Genomic DNA, 23,668 nt, shown 5'->3' with positions numbered 1-23,668 from the left:
AATAGACTTTCATGTTGATGCTTACTATCTCCACTTCTTTGCTAGATGTGTAATGCATGAGCTCCCCTTTGATATACAACAGAAAATTGAGGTTCTTGATTCATCTCTCATAATATATGAGGAGTGAGCTTGATGCAAGTGCATTTGACCATTGGTTCAATTCAATTGACTTTGAAACTTTAGGAGTTCTTCTAATTTCATACAATGAAAAGTAAGTAATTTGATATTTTGTTAGATTTAATGAGATCTTATTTCACTAGATTATTGAAGTATGATTGTTTTCAATTCTCATTGGAGCCTAATTGAAATAGATTGTGTGAAGAAGCAATGTTTCCTCGTCAATTCTATAAAGGGAAGCCATGGAAATGCCAAGTTGTAAGTTATATAATCTAGGATCTCCTTGATATTTTAATCTCTTTTTTTTGCAGGTACTCTAAACATTTTGATCTTTCTTTTATAATTACACTAAATTGTATTGTCATTTTGATACAAAGCTGTTAAAAGATTGATTGAAATGCTAGAGAAAAAGCCTCCCATGCCTTTTGACTTACTTGCAACAATGCAATATAGACAAGTTGCGATAAGGTCTTGATTAACATGGTTTGAATATACTAGAATAATTATTTTAAAAACTACCATAAACAAGTTTCATAGTTTTACTTTATATTGTTGATTGTAGTGTCCTCATCAGGATGATAGTTACTCTTGTGGCTGGAGAGTAATTGATAATACCAAAAGATTAGTTCTGTTTATTTATCTCAATGATGAGAAACCTATAAAGGTAATGTGAAAGATAATAAATTTTAAGATAGAAGCTTATTGCAAAATAGTCCATTGATAATAATAATAATATAGTCCATTATAAAAAATAACAATGAACTAAAAATCTTTTCTTACAAATGTGACAGTTTACAAGGGATTGCTATATAAGTGAGCATGTTTGATATGTAAAAGCAAAGCTCATGAAGTACATAATGATCAATTGTATACAACCAATAAGAATGGACAATAGTGGAGACTTGAACATTGAAGGAGAGGAGGTGCATGTAACTATAATAGGTGAAGCTATGCCTTCAACACCCAAGACAACCAAAGCATTAAAGATAAGCAAAAGGACTCCTAGAAAGGATGTCCATTCTCTTATGAAAATTTCTCAAAAAAAATAGCTTTGCCTCATTGATTGTAAGCCCTTGTATATATATTATGGAGGTGGCTGACAAAAATTTACCACAAAATTTATGCATGTAGTTTATATTGATAGTAAAGAGATTTTTTTGCAATATCCTTGCACTGTATATCCTTCTCTCTCCTTGTTGATACCTATTTTTAAAAATATATCACAAAGATTTATTATTAATGAGAAAGTGAAATCATATATACACCTAAGTGGATATAATATGATATAAAAACTTACTCGTTTGTTATTAAGTTGAAACACAAATGAGTATGGTAGCTCAATATCTTCATTCTGTAAATCCATCTCACTTGATGTACCGTGCTTGATGATCTAACCTTTAAGATTGTAATAATGTCCTCATTGTACCAAACATCAAGATCCACTATAGAATCTTTGCTCAAATTCTCAAGATTTTGGTCTAAAGCAACCAAACTACCACCAACATAATGTCATCTACTATAATAAAAACTAAGAATGAAATTTTGAGTAGCAATCATATATTTTTAATCTATAGAGTCTTTATCTATCTTACATATATTTTTTCCTTCTATCCTAGTGTTCCATCCCTCATCAACAAATTGTATAACATAATCATATGTTAGTCTCATCACTGAAAGTATGGCCTTTGATCTTCTTATCTCAACATTAGAAAAAAAGTCAACAAATATATTAATAGATATGAACAAATTAACTTTGCTTAGCTTACTTGAGATACTAGGTTTTAATGCTCTCTATATCTCAAAAAATATTTTACATCTATAGCCCTCACTAGTAACTATGGACTTGGCAAAGGCCACTCAAAGCTTGAAAAATCGAGCAAAGGAATGGGGGATATTGATCCCCATTGGCTACGTTGCATGGGAACAATATAAGAATGGTCATAAAAGAATATTCCATTCTTTGCAAGCTCTATCTTCTTTCTACTTTTGTACATATCTTCTCCAATCAAGCTATGCATCACATCAACAATAGACTCGAACGGTTGCCATTCCTCAAGATTAGAGGGATAGACATCTACAAGACAAATGAGCAAATGTTATAATGGAAAACCTTAAACTTAGTTCAAGAAAAGAAAGACTTTAAGAATCAAATCCTTACAATTTGGTTTATGCATTGGAAGATTTGAACTTTCAAGTTTCAAATATAGCTCTCTATGCATAAACACATGTTGCACTAGAATCTCTTTTATGCTATTCTTATTTACTCCAAGCTTGAAATCTTAGATTCTACCCTTCTAATTAAAGATGAACAAGCTCTCATATCTTTGCATTTTTCCATGTTTTGTGTGTGTTGCATGGTGATCCAACTACCTTTGCTAATAATTGTAAGAATCCATCTTCCATCTTTTTTGAATGAGTTAAACACTGATATGGACGTGATTTGAGAGCTTGGATGCCTTATTGAAGGTCGAATTTCTATATCCATAACACATACACACACACACACACACACACACACACACACACATACAACTACCACACACAAGGAAAAAGCACAAGAGAAATAAAAAAAAGGAGGAAAAAAAATACCAAGCTCTTTATTGATTTGAATTTAGATTAAACATGTTAATATCATTAATCCAAACATATTATTAAATAAAAGTGATTGGGACACCTATATATCATTAACACAAAGAATGTCATAATCACAAATATAACTGGCTAAAAATAAATATTGATAATACAGAGTCATAATATTATCATATATATATATATATGTTTTTGTAAAATAATTTTTTGTATTTTTTTAAATAAAACTTCCGTTACGAATGCTCTCCTCCTATTGGTTTAGAGCACTCTCTCTCTATCTCCTAAAAGGCATTTTAGAGACCTCAAAACTTCCCCAATGAACCATTAAAATTATTATCTTATTTCATAGAGTTCACTTTTTTTTTAACAGCTCTTTTTCTATAGTATATATGTATTTATGGATATTCTTAGAATATGTCCATATTACATACACATGTTTATATTATTTCATAATCTAATTTTTAAAAAATCCATTTCTATCTCTCTCTCTCTCAATTTTTCAAAGACATCATTTTCCTTTCCATGATCATATTATATATTCAATTTTAAAAGAGGAGAGAGAGAGAGAGTATGTGTGTATCCGTGTGTATTCAATTGAAAAAGGGAGATGATAGAAAATAAATATAACCCCCACTCACCCTTCAAAAAAAAGCCATCTTTATTTCTTGAATAGCAAACTTATCTATTCAACTTAGAGAGAGAGAGAGAGAGAGAGAGAGAGAGAATGTGTATATTCACATGTGTTGAATTGGATGAGGAAGATGATGGTGGAAAATAAATATAATCCCCACTCACCCTTCAAGAAAATGCCATCTTTATTTCTTGAATACCGAACTTCTTCTTATACCACATAGACTTAGGAACCTTCTAGTTGATTTGGGATCCCCAAGGCAATGCTCTCAATAATATATAGAATAGATAAGTGAAAGCCACTCCCTAAGAGAGCTCAACAAACTCACTGGGATGATACCCAAAAAACTTCATTGGGCCTATTTATTTGACTTGCTACCAAGCTCTAGTAAACAAGCTCAACAATTATAGCCTCTATGGTCTCTTCTCTTTTCAAGTCAAGTTTGACCTGCAAGAGTTCCATCTACACTGTAGGGTCACTTGCATTGATAGTAGTTTCTAGACCACTTCATTGTGCATACTTAACAATGCACAATTGTTGTGGTCTCTATGGCCTCTTCCTTTCTTAAGTCGAGTTTAACCTTGAGTAGTTCTAGATTGGCAGTAATTTCTAGAGTAGTTCATTTTGCATACTTACAAACCCTCCTTTCCTTGCTTAGCTTAATGGCTTTATTCTTTTATTTGTAATTCATTGAAACTTTTAAGACAAACAAAATTATAGAATGATTTTATGATGCTTATATTTTTTTTTCCAAAAGGAAACGTGTCACCCAATATTATGGCCCTTAAGGGCAAGTTGAAAGATTGGAGGGCCAAACAAGAGTCTTTTTGCCTTAACCAATGCCAAGCTTTAAACTTGATGCCTTAAGTTGGGCCTTAACAAAAATTTATGGTCATCTTTTGAGAATGTCAAAGTGTACAATTTGACGGAGTGTTATTGATTAAATTCAATTGATACATGCATGAACAAAAATTTGAGAGTTCTAGAAAAACTTGTCAAGGATTTTAATGTAGTAGATGTTACTATACACAAGATTTACATAGTGCAGACAACTTTAAGAGAGAGAGAGAGAGAGAGAGAGAGAGAGAGAGAGAGAGAGAGATTCTTAATATAGGTTACATATATAACATAAATACACATGTGAAACATAGTTACTTCATGCCATATGAAGCTAATTTATACGTCAATGAATCTTATTGACACATTATCATATTTTGTGGGACTTACCTTTGACACCTTGACCCAAATGTTGGGGTATTCGAAAATGGCCATGACTTGGGAAAAAATTTACACAGAATGCATCGACGATAGCACAAATGAGCTTTAGGCAGGCTCATTGAGGTCACTCAATGTCGACGCATGGAAGCTTCTTGAAGTTGGGCCATATATGAGATGTCTTTCCCCTGCAGTTCATGGAGAACGAAGTGATTAAGCAAAGGTTGGCGATGGATTCTCTCTCTCTCTCTCTCTCTCTCTCTCTCTCTCTCTCTCTCTCTCTCTCTCTCCTGCCGAATCAGATGGCTGTGAACGGGGGTGCCTGCTGCACATGTGCCGGCGTTCAAGCTTTCAGATCGCACTGAAGCAAGGCAAACGTGCCCATGGGTGTGTGTCAGTAAAGCTTCTAATTTGCGTGTTTGTAGAGCTTCTCCTTACTAGATGTACCATCCGTGAATCGACCCACGCGGACTTCGTTAGAACCACTCTCCCGAGTACGTCCCCGCCTCGGGCACGCCGCACAGATATCTCAGAAGCTGCCTACCGGATCGCACCTTGTAAAGAAGTATTATTTTATCTACACAGTAGCGCGTTGAAAAAGCTCCTCCCCCATCCCATTGTGTGTTGACGCCAATCCCATCGCACCACCTTTGTCAAAGTCAAAGACAGCCCAGTTGCTCGATGCTTACTCCTAAATGCTGGATGCTTTCACAAGCCAGCAGCCACTCAGACACTGATGCACACGACGACCCACTTTCATAGATGATGGATCTCAAGAGCAATGCCCCTCCCTCCATGACGCAGTCCTGAGAGTTGGATCCAGAGGAAGAAGAGAGTACAGACACCCATGTAGAGGTCGAAGAGGAGATCAATCATCGCCCTACATAGAAGAAGAACAAACAAGGCAAGTGCCAAGAACTGGAGAAGGAATAGAAGAGTGTTCGCGGTACAGAAGGAAAAGAAAGAACAGTATGGGGGGGAGAAGTTTAGCTGCTACTAGACAGTGGTACCTCAAACTGCCACGGTACATCACCAACCGATGCACCCTCATCACAACCTCCGCCCAGATTGTCTTCCTCATTCTCGCCTTCTTCCTCTTCTGGGGCACCCCTCCCTCAGAACTCCTTGTCCTACATCGACGGTCCTTATCGACTATTGGCACCAGTGGCAACAGCCGCAGCAGCGGTGGCAGATTCTCCTCCTCTATGCCTGTGATTTGTGCTGGTGTGAAGCTGGTTAATGCAGAGACAGCCTCCTTGCCAGCGTCACTGCAAGGCAGAAATATCACCCTTCCTCCTCAGAATGACATGTCCAAGATCTTGCAGCAGAGGAATGCATTGCCCCCTAGAAACCAACATCTTTTCCCACAGCTTCCCTCCGATCATCTTATCTTTGTGCTTTCTGTACACAACCGACCTGCTTACCTGCGGACTGTGGTGGATTCACTGTCTCGAGTCGATGGCATCAGCGAGACTTTGTTAATTGTCAGCCACGATGGTTTCTACCCGGAACTTAATGCCATCATTGATGGCATAAGCTTTTGCCAGGTGAAGCAGATTTTTGCCCCTTTCTCCCCACACATTTACCCCCACTCCTTTCCTGGTGAGAGCCCTGGCGACTGCCATGGCAGAGATGATCCGGCGGCGCAGCATTGCAATGGCAACGCGGATCAAAATGGAAACCACAGAGAGGCAGACATGGTCTCATCCAAGCACCATTGGTGGTGGATGATGAACACTGTGTGGGATGGTCTGTCTGAGACCAAAGACTACAAGGGCCACATGATTTTCATTGAAGAAGACCTGTACATCTTTCCCAACGCATACCGCAACATGCAGATCCTCTGCGCGGTGAAGGCCTGTGCATGCCCGGATTGCTGTGCGGCAACCCTAGGGTCTGCGATCTCCACTATGCAAGCTCAGCCGCAGGCACATAACCGCCTCGTGGCGGAGAGGATTGGCATGGATAGTGTTGGTTATGCTTTCAACAGGACGATATGGAGGAAGATTCATGCGTCCGCAGAGCAGTTTTGCAGCTTTGATGACAGGGGATGGCGCGAAACCATGGCGATGGCGGTGTATCCGGCATGGGGGGAGGCCGTGTGTGCGCTGAGAGGTCCGCGTGCGAGTGCGAGGCGATTGGGCAAGTGCAGCCATGGATCGGCGATGGAGGGACATCCCTGCGAAGAGGAGGAGGAGGAGCGCGGGCTGCTCATGCAGCAGGTGCGTATGGTGGTGGAGGAGGAAGACACGGTCCCCAACATCAGTATCCTCAAGGGTTCTGAAGAGTGGGGGGCGGTGGTGCAGCTCCATGACCTGCAGCAGAACGCGCTCTCACAGGCCCAACCAACAGGACACGGAGGTTGGGGCGATACCCGTGATCACAGTTTGTGCCTTGATTTTGCCTCTCTCTACCTCCATCCCCCTGTTCTCGTCTGATTGTAAGAAATTTTGAAATTGATTTTGCCTCCCCCTCTCTCTCTCTCTCTCTCTCTATAATATATATATATATATATATATATGTCCATGATATGTAGATTGGTCGAAATTGAAATTTAGGCTACGCCTTAATTCTTTTGTTCAAAACGATTGCGACATATTATTAGTGTCTTAGCCTTTAGTAAGCCTTTTACACATCAAAGGACATGACCATCATTCTTAAGCTTTTTACATTAAGCTACAACATCACTCTTAACATGCTTGATTCTCATGATTGTCTTCTATCCGAAAAGGAGGAGTCTCTTCTCCTGAGCACATAGCCATCGCAACTCATGTATGAGCATCTTCCATTGCCTAATCAAAAATTGAGCAAGTTGCAACTCAATATACTCATAGGTAGGGTGGGGTTGTATAGAATATCCTCCCAAGAAACACTAGGCCATATTTCTCCTTTGATGCAGGCTCTTGCAATCTAGCTCTGAATAACGATCATCCAAGGTTGATTGTCTTGAACTCGCTTCAACAATGGAAAGCCAAGAGATATTGATTTGTCCACAAGACCAATCAAGCCAGGGCCACCCTATAGTGCTAGCTTTTTGAACCATCAACTTTCCATAGAAAATGTTTTCAAATCTTTCCCATTGGGCCTTAAATGAATGACAATTCCAACGTAGATTGTGGAGGTAGCAAGAATACTCTTGAGGATCAACAATCTATGAGTGAAGGTGGTAGGATAGCTCCTCCCTTTGTAAACTTTGCTCCTAATTTTAGCAAGAAACCACGTGAACCTTTGTTGCATGGTAACTCCAATGCCCATTTGACATCCCAATTAGCAGATTGCTTGATAATCCGAAACTCTTGGTATACTTGGGCAACATATCAACAGACTACTCGGCTCAAACAATGCTAGTATTACGATTAGCAAAAAATGGAGCAACAAAGGTGGTGTCTCCTAGCAATGGTAGCCCCTTAGTAATGCTCCTAAATCTTCTTGTCCTCCTTCTTCAACAAGGGGTTAGTCATTATAGCAAATAAGAGAGAGGTCAATAGACAGCCTTGCCTAGTCGACCTCTTGAGAGCAAATGGAGAAGATAATTGTCCATTAAAGGAGACATAACCACTAGCATTCATCAAACAAAGAAAGCACCATATTCTTGACACTCGAACCAAATCCTAGAGCCTCCAATGCAACATGACAAAGGACCAACTAATATGATCATAGGCCTTGTCAAAATCCATGTTTATAATAACAAAGTCAGACTTGCCTGACATAGCTAGGTCCACACAAAAATGCCAAGTTTAGGATTGCATCCTATATCTTCTGGCCATAAAGAAACCTATATTGCCTAGGGTGAAGCACTTATGATGAGACAAACTTAATTCTCAAAGCCAATAACATGGATCTCATAAGCAAAATTTAGCATGGTTAGGGGACACCAATGCCTAGGCTTTCTTCTTTCATTTGCCTTAGGGATGAGCTCAATTAGAGCAACATTAAAATCGAGCAAGGGCACACCAATTTTTCGATGGTAATTAACCATAGAGGTTATGTTTTCACCACATACATCCCAAAGTTTCATGAAGATTTCTGATGGGAGGCCGTGCCATGTGACTTGCCACTTTTCATCATTTTTAATGTAGCATAGACCTCCTCTTCAGAGAAGGGCCTTTCTAGGCCAATAACCATTTCCATAGGCGATTTGACTTTAAACAAGGCTTGCAAATGACTAGAATAATCCTCAAGTAATATTAGCTTAGAAGGAATGATAAGAGCCAAGTGGATCTTAAAGATACATAGGATGTCAAAGTCATTAGACACACATCTACTAGAACCATCTTTTATTGTTGTCACTATTTCACATTTTTTGTTCATTTTCAAAGCATTGAAGTAGAAGGAAGTGTGTGCATCCCCAAAAGCTCCCAACCCCCTTTTAATTGAATTGGGGCAAGAATACAATAATCTTCTTTGCTTGGTTGTAATCTTCAACTTCCTACAATAGACATTGCAAAGTAAGATCAATAGGATTAGAACTAATAAGATGACGGGCTCTCTCCTTAAACTAAAGACAACTTCCATACAATTTCCTTCTAGTTTCATCTTGATGTTAGCCATGCCTTTTAATGTAGGTAGTAATGGCATTTGAGCAAGCTAACCATTTGAAGTCAAGAGAGACACTTGAGTTCTCTTGCATCTTTCCATGACTTTTTAGGTCAACCATGAAATGATCATCATCCAAAAAGGAGGTGTTGAAATGAAAGGGGGGTGATCCACTTATAGACCACATATATGTGTGAAAGAATGATCTTCAATGTAAGCATGATTGGCAAGTGATGTGATGTACATACATATTGTAACACCATAATCTTGAAATGACCACTAATCCACCATGCATTAGCACTTGCATCTACTCTATCCAATCTAGTTGCACTCCATGTATTACATGTATGGTGATTATGCCAAGTAAGAAATACATCGCTCCCATTGCATTTTTCCTAACACTAATGCTAATGAAGAAAGGTTCATCCCACTTTGGAGACATAAGAACTTGCAAAGTTCTTAATATGCAAGAATGCATCCTCTTCAACTTGCGCCCAAACTAAAGGATCCCTTTGAGTTGCTTTCTGTAAAGGATATACATATTCAACCGGTATATGGAATGACCTTAATAGTACCTCAACTTTTGAAAAAATCTCATCAGTTCTTTTACAGTTTTTGGAGAATCCATAAGAAGTAAAGCCTCAACTTTACTAGGCTTAGGTGAAATACCACTAGCAGACGCTTCATGACCCAAGACTATCACTCTAGTTCTTACTATTTTACATTTATCAGGGTTTAGCTAACCACCATCCTCATCAAGTCTGCATAAAACTTCATCAATTTTTTGAGAGTGTAATGCCCTTGAGCTATACACACGAAAGTTGTCCATAAATATCCGCAAAGATTTCCCAATGAAACGGGCAAATACCCAACCAACCCATCTTGAAAAGCTAGTGTATGCATTCATTAGACCAAAAGGCATCACTCTATAACAGAAGCATCCCCATGGGATAATTAACATTATTTTCTTTTGATCTTCTTCTGCTATTCTAATTTGGAAATATCACCAGAGTATCCACTGCACACACTGTAAAATTCACAACCAGCCACTTGATCCAAGATATCCTGAAACAGAAGTGGATAGTAGTCCCTCTTAATAGCTCCATTAAGAGGCTTGAAATCAACACATACTCTCCACTTTCCATTCTTCTTTGGTCTGATTACAACATGAGACACCCACTCTACATCACCAATAGGATAGATAAATTCAACATCAAGCAACTTTTGAATTTAAGCTTTAAGTACATTTTTCTAAATTGTACTAAGTCTCCTAAGTTTTTGAGCCGTTGGTTTATATCCTTCTTTCAATTTGATATGGTGCATAATGCTGTTAGTACCCCTCAGTTGGTGATATTCTGTAGCAAATAGTTTTGGGTATTTCTGAAAAATGGCTAAATATTAATCTCTTTCATCATTAGTCAAGTCGTTTCCCAGTATATTCATAAGCTTAGGCAGTCCAACATTCATTTCAGGTTGCTGATCATATGTTTCCTGCATGAAGTCTATACTTCCTGCATTAATATTTACCACTTTTTCCTCTCCTTTTGAACCCTAGATTGACAACCCAAAGAGGTCAACATCCCTAGAGAGTAGGCTAGCTTCCCATTCTCTATCTTCCTCATCAAGGCTGGAATTTTGTGAATCACTACTTTCATCACCTCCAACATCGCTTTCATGTCCATTTTGAATGACAAACCCTATTTTCATGTCAAAGATCACCCTCTTATGAACTGGATTCTCTAGATAGAGTTCCAATTAACCTCTATACCAATCTTATCTGGATCTCATAATACCAATCAACCACGGTCGTCCCAAATTGAGAGGATATCCCCCAAGTTTTGTAGGCATAACATGGAAATCCAAACATGCTCTTTGGCCTCCAATGTTGATTTCCAAGTTAATGACTCCCAAGCATCCGCCCTCCCCCCCCCCCCCCCCCCCCCCCCCCCCCCCCCCAATATGACATGTTGTTAGTAGTGGGGGCCATATTCTAGTCCACTATCAATAAGACCATCCCATTGTCAATCTTGTCTTTCAACATCTTCCACTATTTAGCAAGTGTGGAATAATTATTGGAGGTGTAGGTTGATACTAGTAGATTTTTTCTCTATCAATCATAATAGAGAGAGCTAGCACTTCCACTTCAATGATGGTTTCAAGTGCTCCTTAACAATGATCAATGTTTCCCCACGTCCTCTGCAACATGTGGTTTTAGTAAATATAGAAAAGCCTTGAAAGCCAAGATACATCATCCTCATTTAATTAAATCTCCTAGAGAGCGATGACATCATATTGTCTTCTTTTAGCAATGCCATAGCACACTAGGAAGTGTGCCTCCATACCCGAGCCTCTAACATTCCAAGAGACAACCTTTAATCTCTTAGACTCCTTGTGTATATCACAAATCATTGTGCATGTCCTACAATAAATCATATCCTTCCAAAGCAACCAAAAAAGTCATATCCACCAAGGGTGTCCCAACCTTATTTTTGAGAGAGATATTACCTAACTTAGACTGCTTTTGTTTGCCTTTACCATTGTAGGGAGAGCATTTTCCTTCTTTACATATCTCACCTACACTGCTTTAGAGGCTCCATGACCTTTCTTCTTTGTAGGAAGGTCATTTGGTTTAGTAGCGTCATCCTTCTTGCCACCTCAAGTCCCTATTTCAAAATGCAATCTATTGGTGTTGGGCATTGGAAGGAGGGTTGCTTGTAGTTGCTTCTTTGGTGGAACCTTTCTTAAGTGCTTTTTTAGATGCACTTACTTGTTTCTTAGGTTGCTTAAACTCTTCTTTCTTCTTAGCATCTATGTTTTTCTTTAGGTCTAGGATCATTCTCTATAGCCGCCCTCTTGGGGTAGGCATGAGCAAAGTTCCTAGATTTTTTGCATAGGTGACAAGAGTCAAAGAAGGGAGAGAAGCCCACATGCCATGAGGGCACCAACTCAATTACTTCTAGGGGTTCATTCCTATGGTCCTAGAGAATACAACCTCACCTTTTAGCCTTCAGTGATCCTTGAGGGTGATAATAGATAGCATATATCATAGACCTTTCCCATAGTTGAGGCCACATTGTAGACTTCTCTATCTAGCAACAAAGGAAATTCCACTACAATCATCCATATAGGACACTCATGTTGGAGAAACTAATTGAGAGAGAAAGATGAAGACCGAGGAAGGATATACACTAGATTACCTCAATGGCCCATAGTCAATCCCAAAATCCAATATCTTTCTCCCTTCAACTTGATCAATGTAAGGTAGAAGCCTTTGCCAATGAATAGTATTGCATTAAGGTAGCATGAGGTCGATACATCATTTTGGACCAACAAAAAAATCATCTTCTAAGGGAGATCTCCCTAGCAAGTGGAAGAGCAACTTGACGCTCATAGATTTTGCATAGTTTTGTGTAGCACATTTAAGATAAATAAATATAGGAGCTTCAAACACATGTTTACCATCAATTGCCACCCGTCAACCCTCATTGTGCTTGGTTTGATCAAACACATTCTACATCTACCATGTCTAGCTAAGAATCCTTAGCAACTTCCAAGAAGTCCATCCCATTAGCTCCATATCTCTGGTGCTCTGTGTGTGTGTGCGTGCGTGCGTGCGTGCGTGCGCGCGCGCGCCTGCATGCATCAGACATTGTAAATTCTACATGTTATCTAATCTATACTACATTAAAGAGGACTGCATAGTTAGTTAAAACTATAAATTATACATGTTATCTAATCTACATATCATCATATAGGACCTAGATAATCAAAGAAAAATTGGTATGAAAGATTGAAATTATATCTCAACTTCAAAACATCAGAGAGAAACCTCTAGATTAGATAGAACCTATATATCAAGTCCATTAATTTGCTTCTTCTATGGTGATACATAATACCATTTCTTTTTTTTTTTAACAATGTTAAAAGTATGGGTTCTCTTACGATTGTGTGAAATCCATTTTGTTTATTCTCTTAGATTTTGTCTCAATTGATCGTCCACTAAACCTTTTTGTACTCATGAAAATGTGTTTTATTTTATTTTATAAAAAAACACACACAAAGAGAGTATTGGTGATAAAGATGCATGTGCCTATGCCACCCGTGTATTCACTACACTGACAATACCTGCACAATGTACACTACAAGTGGCAAATGCCCATCAGTGTCACTTCATTTTTTGTTCTTTTAATCACTAACAGAATAAGGGAGGTTGGTCACACATTGTGACTATTGGAGTTCCCACATCATGAGTGTCTCTCTCACTCTCTCGTTCTCTTACTCCATCCGTCATAGCTCATATCTCTATTGCTTGCTAGTGTTCACGCTCTCACTTGGGCTTCTCCCTTCAAAATTGATATTAGAGCAGGCATTTGAGAAGCTTTTTCATCCTTTGCTTCAACCCATATTCAAAGCTTCAGCTCAAGGTTTCATGGTAGCTATCATTTCTTCCTCCTGAGGTATGTGTTGAGTCTTCCCCATTTCTTCTCTTGACTTGTTCCAACTTGCTCCTAACTTGTCAAGGAGATTTCTAGGGCTTGGCTAAGCCTTGTTAAGTGATCATTAAGTTGAGTAGCCATTCTATTAGTGGATACATAGCATGCTGCACAAGTCCTAGATAGATATAGTAACTTGATAGCACTTTCATATTTTGGTCATAACTTTTGCATATTACATCAGATTCAAGTGTTCTATAGCTAGAAACGAAGAGCACCTAGGTATTTCACTATATGTATACCCTCTATATCGCGTGCGTTCAATGCCTATTTATAAATATCCTTATATGTGAATTTTCCTTAATGACACATAACCCTTTTCTATTCAATCTGTAAGGAACCCCTTTATATGGGACCCTGCTATATGTAAAAATTGTATAAAAATGATATTTTTAAAATCCCTTATGTTGAACCCACTTGATACATACATATATTTATGACTTACCTCCTCGGGGAAGAGCACAACAAGAACAATAGATTTAAGCACTAATTATTTAGTTGATTATATAAAATTTTTAGTTCTTTGTTTCATGCAAAACAAAAGAGTTCTGGTCTGAATCGCAAATATAAATTCCATAATACGTGTTTGATGCTTCACGGATGCTTTTTTGGTGCACGAATGCTATGGTTATGATTTGGGATGCTACTTGTATTTTTTGGAGCTTAATTAGCTCAATTTGGCAAAGGTTTATTGATGTTATAATAGTCTATACAACAAGCATACAACAATGAGCTTCATGCTTTGAATGCCTATTGTGCCTACATGGTATTTCAAGTGTGCTACATGTCTACGGTGATATCTAGCATTGATGTATGAGCCTAACTCACGAGTATTGAAGCTTCATTGGATACTTATGCTCTCGAATGTATAGTGATATGGGCTTTCCAAATGCTTTGATGTATATATCTTGAGCTTTTCTTACTCATGTTACATTCTAGATTTGCTTTGCATGGGACACTAGTACTGACCTCTGTCAACAATTTGTTAGTGATATATATGCTTATGGGATATATGGCTTATTAACACTTTGAGTTCATGACAGTATTTGGTACTGATGGTCTATGCTTAATCACTACTAGTTGCATTCGGGTTGCATTCTTTGTATCACAATTGTTACTTAGATATCCTTGGCAATGGGAGCTTTCTCTGTTGGATATTTTCTCATTGTTGGATTGACATATATTGATGTATTTATTTTAGTATTGCTATAATTACAGTTTTTAGCATTATCTTGGAGAGCAAACATTGTACTTTGGCAATCTATTGCTTGTAGTTGGTGGACAGCTCTATGCTTTGGTATTCCCTCTTGTTTTGCCCTTGTTTTGGTTGAGTTTTGGGGACTGATTTGCAATCATTTATAGTAGTCCATTCTCTTGGATTTTTCATTGGTATACTATCATTTTGATTGGTTCTTCAAATGATATTGATATTTTCCATATTGAAAAACTTGATGGCACAAATTTCACCTATTGAAAGATGCAAATATGGTAGGTATTAGTTCAAAAGAAGCAAGTTAGGCATTTGAAAGCTAAGAGTTAAATTCTGAAGGTATTGATCAATATACTATGTAAATCCACTATTATATTATCATTGTCTAAACGGGTTTATTTTAATCTCATGGCACATGAGGATAATGCTTGTCAATTATGCAAAAAGATATGCAATATTTATGACAAGCAAAGTGCTACTTCACATATATACTGATTGAAATAGCTCATGAACCATTGTATGAAGGAAGGGACTAGTGACTTCGTTCATTTGAATGAATTTCATTCTATTTTCAGCTAGTTGGCTTTGCAAGGTATTGAGTTCAAAGATAATCTCTCTCCCTTATTCTTGTTTGTGACACTTCTTGAATCGTAGAACACTTTTCGTACTACCATGTAGGCTAATATGCCTACGGATGGTTTGAAACTCCAAGATGTTGAGGGTGCCTTACTCATAGAGGAGATAAATACAAAGAATATGGATACAGCCTATACTTCTCTCATGAATTGACTATTAGGGGTAAACATGATGGTGAAAGTAGTAATGATCACCATGGTAGAGACTCAAAAGGGTCTCAGTATCACAATAAATCATGTGGTCGTGATGCCTCTCTTACATGTCATTAATGTGGGAATTAGAGTCTTATTAGGCCATAACACCATAAGATGTGCAATGATGAGTGCAAGGAGAAAGGCAAGGGCAAAGTGCAAGATAAGATCGCAACATTGTTTCTAGTAAGTTCAATGTAAAAATTAATGAGATAAATGCCTTGAAGCTCGAGTCTAATGATGATTACATCTTGATAACTTCTTCTCTTAATGCTAGTAAGTTGGTTAATGCCTCATCCACTTTTTCTTAGACTTGTCGACTGCTTGATTCGTGGGCTTCTTTCCATGTTACCCTGCATCAGGATTGGTTTCATTCCTATCATAGCATGACAAGTTCTATGAGACTAGGAAATGACTTGGTATCAGATATTATTGGCATTGGTGATGTTAAATTATAGTTTGCTTCAGGCAACACTTTTGTTTTACATGATGTATACCATAGTCACTCTTGAGAAAGGGCCATGCAATGTAAGTTTAATTCACTGCAGAAGAACCATACATGGGATTTGATTCCTTTGCCTAATGGTAAATATGCATTGCAATGGAACTGGATGTACAAGTTGAAGATACCCGTGGACACCCCAAGCCAACATATACGGCCAGATTGGGTGCTAAGGGTTTTTAAACAAGAGCATAGTGTTGACTTTGATGAAGTCTTTTCTCCTCTAATCAAGATGACTATCCTACAATTGGTTTTGGCCTTGGTTGCACTGTTAGATTTGCACCTCTATCAGATGGATGTAAGACAAATTTTTTATATGGGGACTTGCATGAGGAGATCTAGATATAGTAGCTCAAGGGCTTTATGGAAAAGAGCAAGGGATGTCTAGTGTGCAAGTTGAGAAAGAACCTCTATGGCCTTAGGCAAGCACCTAGGAAACGATACCATAAAATCGACACTATTTTCTATTTTTAGGGCTATACTCGTAGTGATATGGATCTTTGTATTTACATGAAGATAGCCCATGATGGTGGCCTTATTATCTTGTTACTTTATATTGATGTTAGGTTGATTGCTAGGAGAGCTACTGATGATGACCTGTATGCTTTGAAGACATAGCTCAAGAATATCTTTAAGATGAAAGGCGTGGGACAAGCCTCGCATAATGTTGATATGCACATCACACGCAATCACCCTAAGAGGCTCTTTTACCTATTACAATAGGTGTACATACAGAAGGTACTTGAGTGGTTTCATTTGTAGGATGTTAAGCCTATTGGTTGTCCTTTATCTTTCCATGTGAAGATCAATCATGTCAATTGTCCACAATCAAATTAGCAAAAGGCCAGGATGGCCAAGATCCCTTATGCATCCGCAATGGGCAGTTTGATATATGCCATGATAGCCACTCACTGCGGTGACATAGCATTTGCAATGGCAGCTATAGCACATTATACGGCTACACCTAGCTGGAAACATTGGGATGCCGTGAGGGGTATCATGAGATACCTAAAAGACACTACAGATATGTGCATTTGCTATGGTGGCCAAGATACTACAATCATGGATTACATTGACTCTGATTGTGCAAGATATGTAGATAGTAGGAAGTCCACCTCTAGGTGTGTCTTCACTTTTGCTTGAGGTATTGTTTCTTGGATGTCCAGGGTGTAGAAATGCACGGCCTTATCTACTACTAAGACAAAGTATATTGCAACCACCAAGGCTTGTAAGGAGGTCATATAGCCAGGGCCACCATGTCTAGTAGTAGACCTTAGTATTAATGTCACTCCTATATTGCATTCAGATTTTATGACTGCTATTGAGTTGGCCAAGATTCTAGTCTTCCATACAAAGACAAAGCACATTGAGATGCACTATCACTTCATCAGGGAGGCGGTAGAGAGCAAGCCCGTTGAGCTTGTCAAGATCTTGATTGATGAGAATCCTGTAGATTTTCTCACTAAAAGTTTCTCAACAACATGTTTTGCTTTCCTTAGGAAGATGATGGGCATATGATGAGACGACATCTATTCATCATCCTATTGTACTTTGTAACTTTTCTTATTCTCTCCTCAATCGAGACACATTCGCCTTTAAGTGGGAGGTTGTTAGGTGTAAAGGCATATGTGCCTATGCTACCCTATATATAGTACACATACTATAACTACATACCTGTACATTTATTGCATGTGGTTCGTCGCACCCATCATTGTGACATTCTTTATTCTTTTACTGATCGTTGAATAAGGAAAGGCTATCATAGATTATGACTATTGGAGTTCCCACATATGGTGTCTCTCTCTCTCTTGCTCTCTTGCTCCATCCACTGTAGCTCTTGCTTTGCTCTTACTTTTGCTTGTGTACTTCCACTCAAGCTCTACTTTACATTATTTTTATGGATTGAACATGCATTCTTTTTGTATATATATTGCACACAAACAAAAAGATCATAATAATTTAGCAAAGATAAGTAACCCAAATGAGATAACATTTCCTTTTATTTTCTAAACATATGTTCAAAGCAGGTGATGCCACAAAGATACATTTGGCTACTCAATTATTGCAATTACATTATTTTTTGTAGAAGTTACACAAAGGGGACACAAAGTGCCGCATTCGGTTCATTTAGCAATAAAAAATGATCCCTTGCAAACTTTCCATGACTAACTTCCAAAAGAAGTAGAGTAACCCAAGTTATCCAATTGACCAATAGATATCAAGCTCTTAGTAAGCTTGGGTACATGGTATACATTCCAAAGAGTAAAGGTAAATCCATTCTGAAATTTCAATAGCACCACTCATTATGAGAAATCATACAAAAAGATGTATTAGGATCAAGAATTCAATCTTAAGCAAGTTGTCTATCTCTGTTGCAACTAGTATATGTGCATGAAGAGTAGAAGTAAATAGCATTTCGCCATCATCATTGTACACAGTTATGAGAAATAGCATGAAAAGATGTGCCAAAATCAAGAATCCAATATTGAGCCAATTGTTTATCTATTGTAACTAGCATATATGTAAGAAGAGTAAAAGTAAATAGTACTTCACCATCATCATTGTACATTGTCATTGCATTGATTTCTTCAATCTTTATCTTTCCTTTAACTTCCTTCTTATTAGTATTCTTACCCAGGGAGTTCAATCATAAATATATGTATGTATCACGTGGGTTCAACATAAGGGATTTTTAAAATACCATTTTTACACATTTTTTACATATAGAAGGATCCCATATAAAGGGGTTACTTACAAATTGAATAGAAAAGGGTCATATTTTATTAAGGAAATTTTGATAGATAAGGATATTTACAAATAGGCCTTGAACGCACTTGATATAGAGGATATATATATAGTGAATTCCCCAAGTATTCTTATCCACTTCTTCTTATCTTTTTGTTGTCACTTTCATTTTTCATAGTCCTAAATATGACTCATTTTACCAAATGGAAGCATTCAATGTCTTTCTTGGACCTAGATTTGTCGTCGGTCCTAGTTCCTGCCTTTATAGTATTTTTTACATCTTTCTTCCTAAGTTGCTAATGCCTAACCACTTTTGCCTTGATCTATGTATTTTTTACGTATCTCTTCAGCTAATAAACTATCCAGAACATCATTAAACTTTAATTCACCATTTGGAGTTGAATTACTTATGGCTAAAGTTATCCCATGATGCATGCAAAGGGTACAATAAAAGATTACCTTAACCTCATCTTTGGATTTCAACTTTTAAGTTTGTATCTAATTGAGTATGATGTTGAATCCATTAAGGTGGGAGGTGATAGTAGATCCCTCTACCTGCAACTCAAGCAAGTTTTCCATGAGATACACCTTATTAGAGGTAGTTTCTTTTTCAGAAGTGTTACATAGCTTTTTCCATAAGTCATGTGCAGTAGTCTCATTCACAAATATAAAATACACAATTTATTCCAAGTATAAGTGGATTTGGTCAATGTATCAAGCAAGTTTTGACTAATCATCTTCATACATGTCTATTGGTTCTGCATTTATGCATCTTATGGGCCTTAACTACTTCTTTTACATAAGAACATTTGGATATGCTCCTTCCACAAGCCGAAGTTAGTATCATCAAACTTCCTCATGTTATACAATCTCCTATCCATTGTAGATTAATGAATCCATATGTGAAAAATAGAATTTCTTGAGTGACAGTAACCACCAAAAAAATAAATTGCACCAAGAAATACCTACTTAGTATAATCAAAGCTAAGAGAAGATAGAAAATAAATCATTTTTCAATAATAAGGCATATATCACTCTCTTAACTATGTGAAAATAAATGTATATAATTAAAGCATGGTACTACAGCATCAATGCTTCCTCACATATATAGCATCATAACATTATCCAACTATTCAGAAGTACATCAAAAGATTGATCTCCCTAAGACTATTGCAATACATCAAGGAACATTGTTCTTACTCATTCACAAGACCAAATCTACATGGATAGTATGATAATATATGCAGCTCAAGAATTACTGTAGTATATGCATCACAGTCTTTACTTCAATAATACTTGCTGCATACAATAGTAGTCAACATCAAACTCCAAAATTGTGAATATATACTCTGCAACTTATGTCAAATAGTCCATAACTTGAAACTATTCGTTCCCAAACAATATGTCACGGGTTACCAATGCCCGGTAACCTACATGCAATGTCTCTACAATAGATACTATAAGCCTTGACCTATTTTCTAGTTTCTAAATAACCTATGTAGAATTGTAGAAAAGAATAAAACGACATGTGCAACACTTATCAGGTCCAAAACGAAGCTTGAAACAATTTTAGATGAGTAGACTAACCTTGCACGCCTTCCCCAACAATTTATAAATCTCTTTGCACACAATTAGCATGTGTAGCATAGACTCTCCCTATAGTAATCACAAGGAGTCTGGTTGGTTAAGAAAAGACACATATGCTAGTGCCCTAATAACCACAACAGGTCAACACATGACCATGGTTGGAGAATGGCCCTTGAACGGTTGGTTTTATCGCCTTTCTAAAGGTGAGCAGAGGGTAGGAGGTTGGCCAATCTAAATGTGGGTTGGTGAAAAATGGTCATAAGTTTTGAGATGGGTGGATTGAACCTACACATGTGAATGTGAAGCCTGTTGAACCACCATTGGAACCGAATTGTGGTACTTGCCTTCCCTTCAACAACTTTTCTAACCATCTTTGAGACCTTCTAACCTGATCCCTTTGGTAGTCTAATCAACCATGACAATATCACATGCTACATAATGATGAGCATAATTACCTCCATTGGACCACAAAAAAGTCCACAACTTCTCTATAATCTATAAGCATTGATTGGGGGGGAAAAAGAGTAGCAACAAATATGAGAGTAGGATGAGTATAGCTCTCATAGTCAAATCTTGAAAAGTGAATATATATGCCATTGGAGCAAGCAACACACAATAAGATTACTTTCAAACTTTTCCTTTAGTCATAAATTGAACCATTTCTTTAAGGTGACAATTACACCCAACAAGAAACCAAGATAGCAAAAGACCACACCATGAGGTGTGAGGTACAATCCTAGTTATAGAAGCCAACCTTGAAGATCACCCCATCGAAGAAACAATAGCTCGATTTTCCTTTGATTGACTATAGAATATGAGAGAGAGAGAGAGAGAGAGAGAGAGAGAGAGAGAGAGAGAGAGAGAGAGAGAGAGAGAGAGAGAGAGAGAGAGAGAGAGAGAGAGAGAGAGAGAGAGAGAGAGAGAGAGAGAGAGAGAGAGAGAGAGAGGAGAATTCACCGTAAGCATTTAGGCTATTAGATATTCTTTTTTAGCTTTAATGATATTTGAGTTATCATTTATAAAAAACTAATAATAAAAGGTATTACCTTGAGGGAGAGGGAGCCCCTTAATTGTACCTCGTTATACCTTTTAGTAATCCTCTCAAGTGGATCTAGTAAAAAAAACTAATAATAAAAGGTATTACCTTGAGGAAGAGGGAGCCCCTTAATTGTACCTTGTTATACCTTTTAGTAATCCGCTCAAGTGGATCTAGCCAAATAAGAGGGGGGAAAGAGCACGCCTTGCCTCATTGATCTCGCTAAAGCACGGTAAATATGAAATTGACCCCAAAGCTAATAAAATCAGGAACATCAAGAAGGAATAGAATGAAATTCAAGTTGATCCACTCATTGGCTTTGTCAAAATCTATGTTGATGAGGAAATAAATCCTTGTCTAGACTCAAAGAAAACCATTGAGAATACTAGATTGGGCATTGCATTATGTATTCTCTTGACAAACATAGAACCATGTTGCATCAAATGTAAGATAATAGGTAGAATATGATTCACCCTTAGAGCTAGAGCCTTTGTAATGGCCTTCCAGGCCAAATTGAGCATAGTCAATGGCCTCTAATGTGAAAGTTTACTCCTCTCATGGGACTTCAAAATGAGAAATCCTCACCAAAAGCCTCCCAAGTGGCCTAGAAGAGTTCATTTGGTAGGGCATCATGCCCCAGGGGCTTACCTTTCTTCATTTTGATGAGAGCATATTGTAGCTTCTCTTTAGAGAAACACCAATCAAATTTTAGATTAGTCTCAATTGTTGATAGAGCTAAAGGATAGCCTTCCATGAGTCCTTGAAGCCTATCAACATAGTTAGTTACTTGCTCTTCTTCATTCCCAACAATCGCTGAAAGATTCTTCTTAAAGGACTTAGAGATGTCATGGTCATCCATCAAGCTTTATTGTCATGAATTTTGACAATTATAACATTTTGCTTCTTGCTATTCATGGACCGAAAAAAGAATGAGGCAGAGCATTCAACTAACCTTTCACATTGAAATATTGCTCTCTATTGTAACTATTGGATGCAATTGCCTCCACTTGCGGGTTGATTTGATTCGTATGCCTTGGACACTGGCACTTACCTTTGTCATCAGTAGTTTGTCAATGATGCATACATGCATATTGGTTATGTACTGAGCATCATTGATCTTTGCTCAATCAATTGTGCACTTGGTAGATCTATGTAGTTGCTCTTGAGATTTTCTACATGCATGGTGTACATGCTTATGAAATGTATGGTTTAATGACCTTTGAATTGGAGAACAATTCTTGGTACCTGTGGCTTATGCTCATTCACTATTGCTAGTTGCATTCTTTCTATCCTGGTTGCTACTTGGATATCCCTAATAGTGAGAGCTTGCTTGCTTGGCCATTGCATTTATAGTTTTTAGCATTCTTTTAGAGAGTAGACCATTCATTTTGGCACTCTTTGATTGTCTTTGGTGGACAGTTATACCCTCATTTGTTCACCCCCTTTTTCAGCTCTTTTGGATCAGTTTTGGGACTATTTCTTGGAATTTACAACAGTCCATACTCTTGTCATTTGTAATCATTATGGTAGGTTTATCAAGTGATAGTGCTATTTTCAATATTGAAAAGCTTGATAGCAACAACTTCCAATACTAGAAGATATATATATAGCAAGTTTTGGTGTAGACAGGACATGTTAAACCATTGAAGTTAGAGGGTATAAAACTTGAGCTTCATTATGGAGAGGATTTGGCAAAACTTGATGAGTTATGCAAATCCACTATCATTCTGTCATTATCAAAGCATATGACAAACAAAGTCCTCCATATGAGTTAAAATAGTTGAAGAAGCTTGTGGATCTTTGCATGAAGGAGGGTATGGCTATGTCTACTCATTTCATTTAGTTTCATTCCATTTTTAGCTACCTTATATTGCAACGCATTCAGTTTGAAGATAATATCAAGTCTTCATTTTTGCTTGTTAATTACTTGAGATATGAGACACCTTTCCTAGTACTGCTATGAGTGCTCATCTCCCTAAGAGTGGTTTTAAATGTAATGATATAGAGGCTAATCTAGTAGACAAAAGAGATATACACAAAAAACATTGATGTAGTTGCACGTCTCATGTGGTGATTGTTAGAGGTAGAAGTGGTGGTAATGGCAAATAACAACCGTGGTAGCAACTCATAGCCCAATAGGAGCAAGTCCCAATCTTGTAGGTAATCTCGTAGTAAGTCCT

General features: G+C 37.6%; 1 pseudogene; it reads left to right on the top strand.

The window, feature by feature from the left end:
• The first annotated feature begins 5,200 nt into the window (after positions 1–5,200).
• LOC148035578 (alpha-1,6-mannosyl-glycoprotein 2-beta-N-acetylglucosaminyltransferase pseudogene) lies at positions 5,201–7,071 on the top strand (annotated as a pseudogene).
• The last annotated feature ends 16,597 nt before the right edge of the window (positions 7,072–23,668 follow it).

This window comes from Lygodium microphyllum, chromosome 5 (assembly GCF_053477565.2).
Source record: "Lygodium microphyllum isolate KBCC chromosome 5, Lygodium_microphyllum_v1.1.10, whole genome shotgun sequence".
Lineage (NCBI taxonomy): Eukaryota > Viridiplantae > Streptophyta > Polypodiopsida > Schizaeales > Lygodiaceae > Lygodium > Lygodium microphyllum.
The sequence above is the reverse complement of the archived record's forward strand: the minus strand, read 5'-3'. Positions and strand labels throughout refer to the sequence as shown.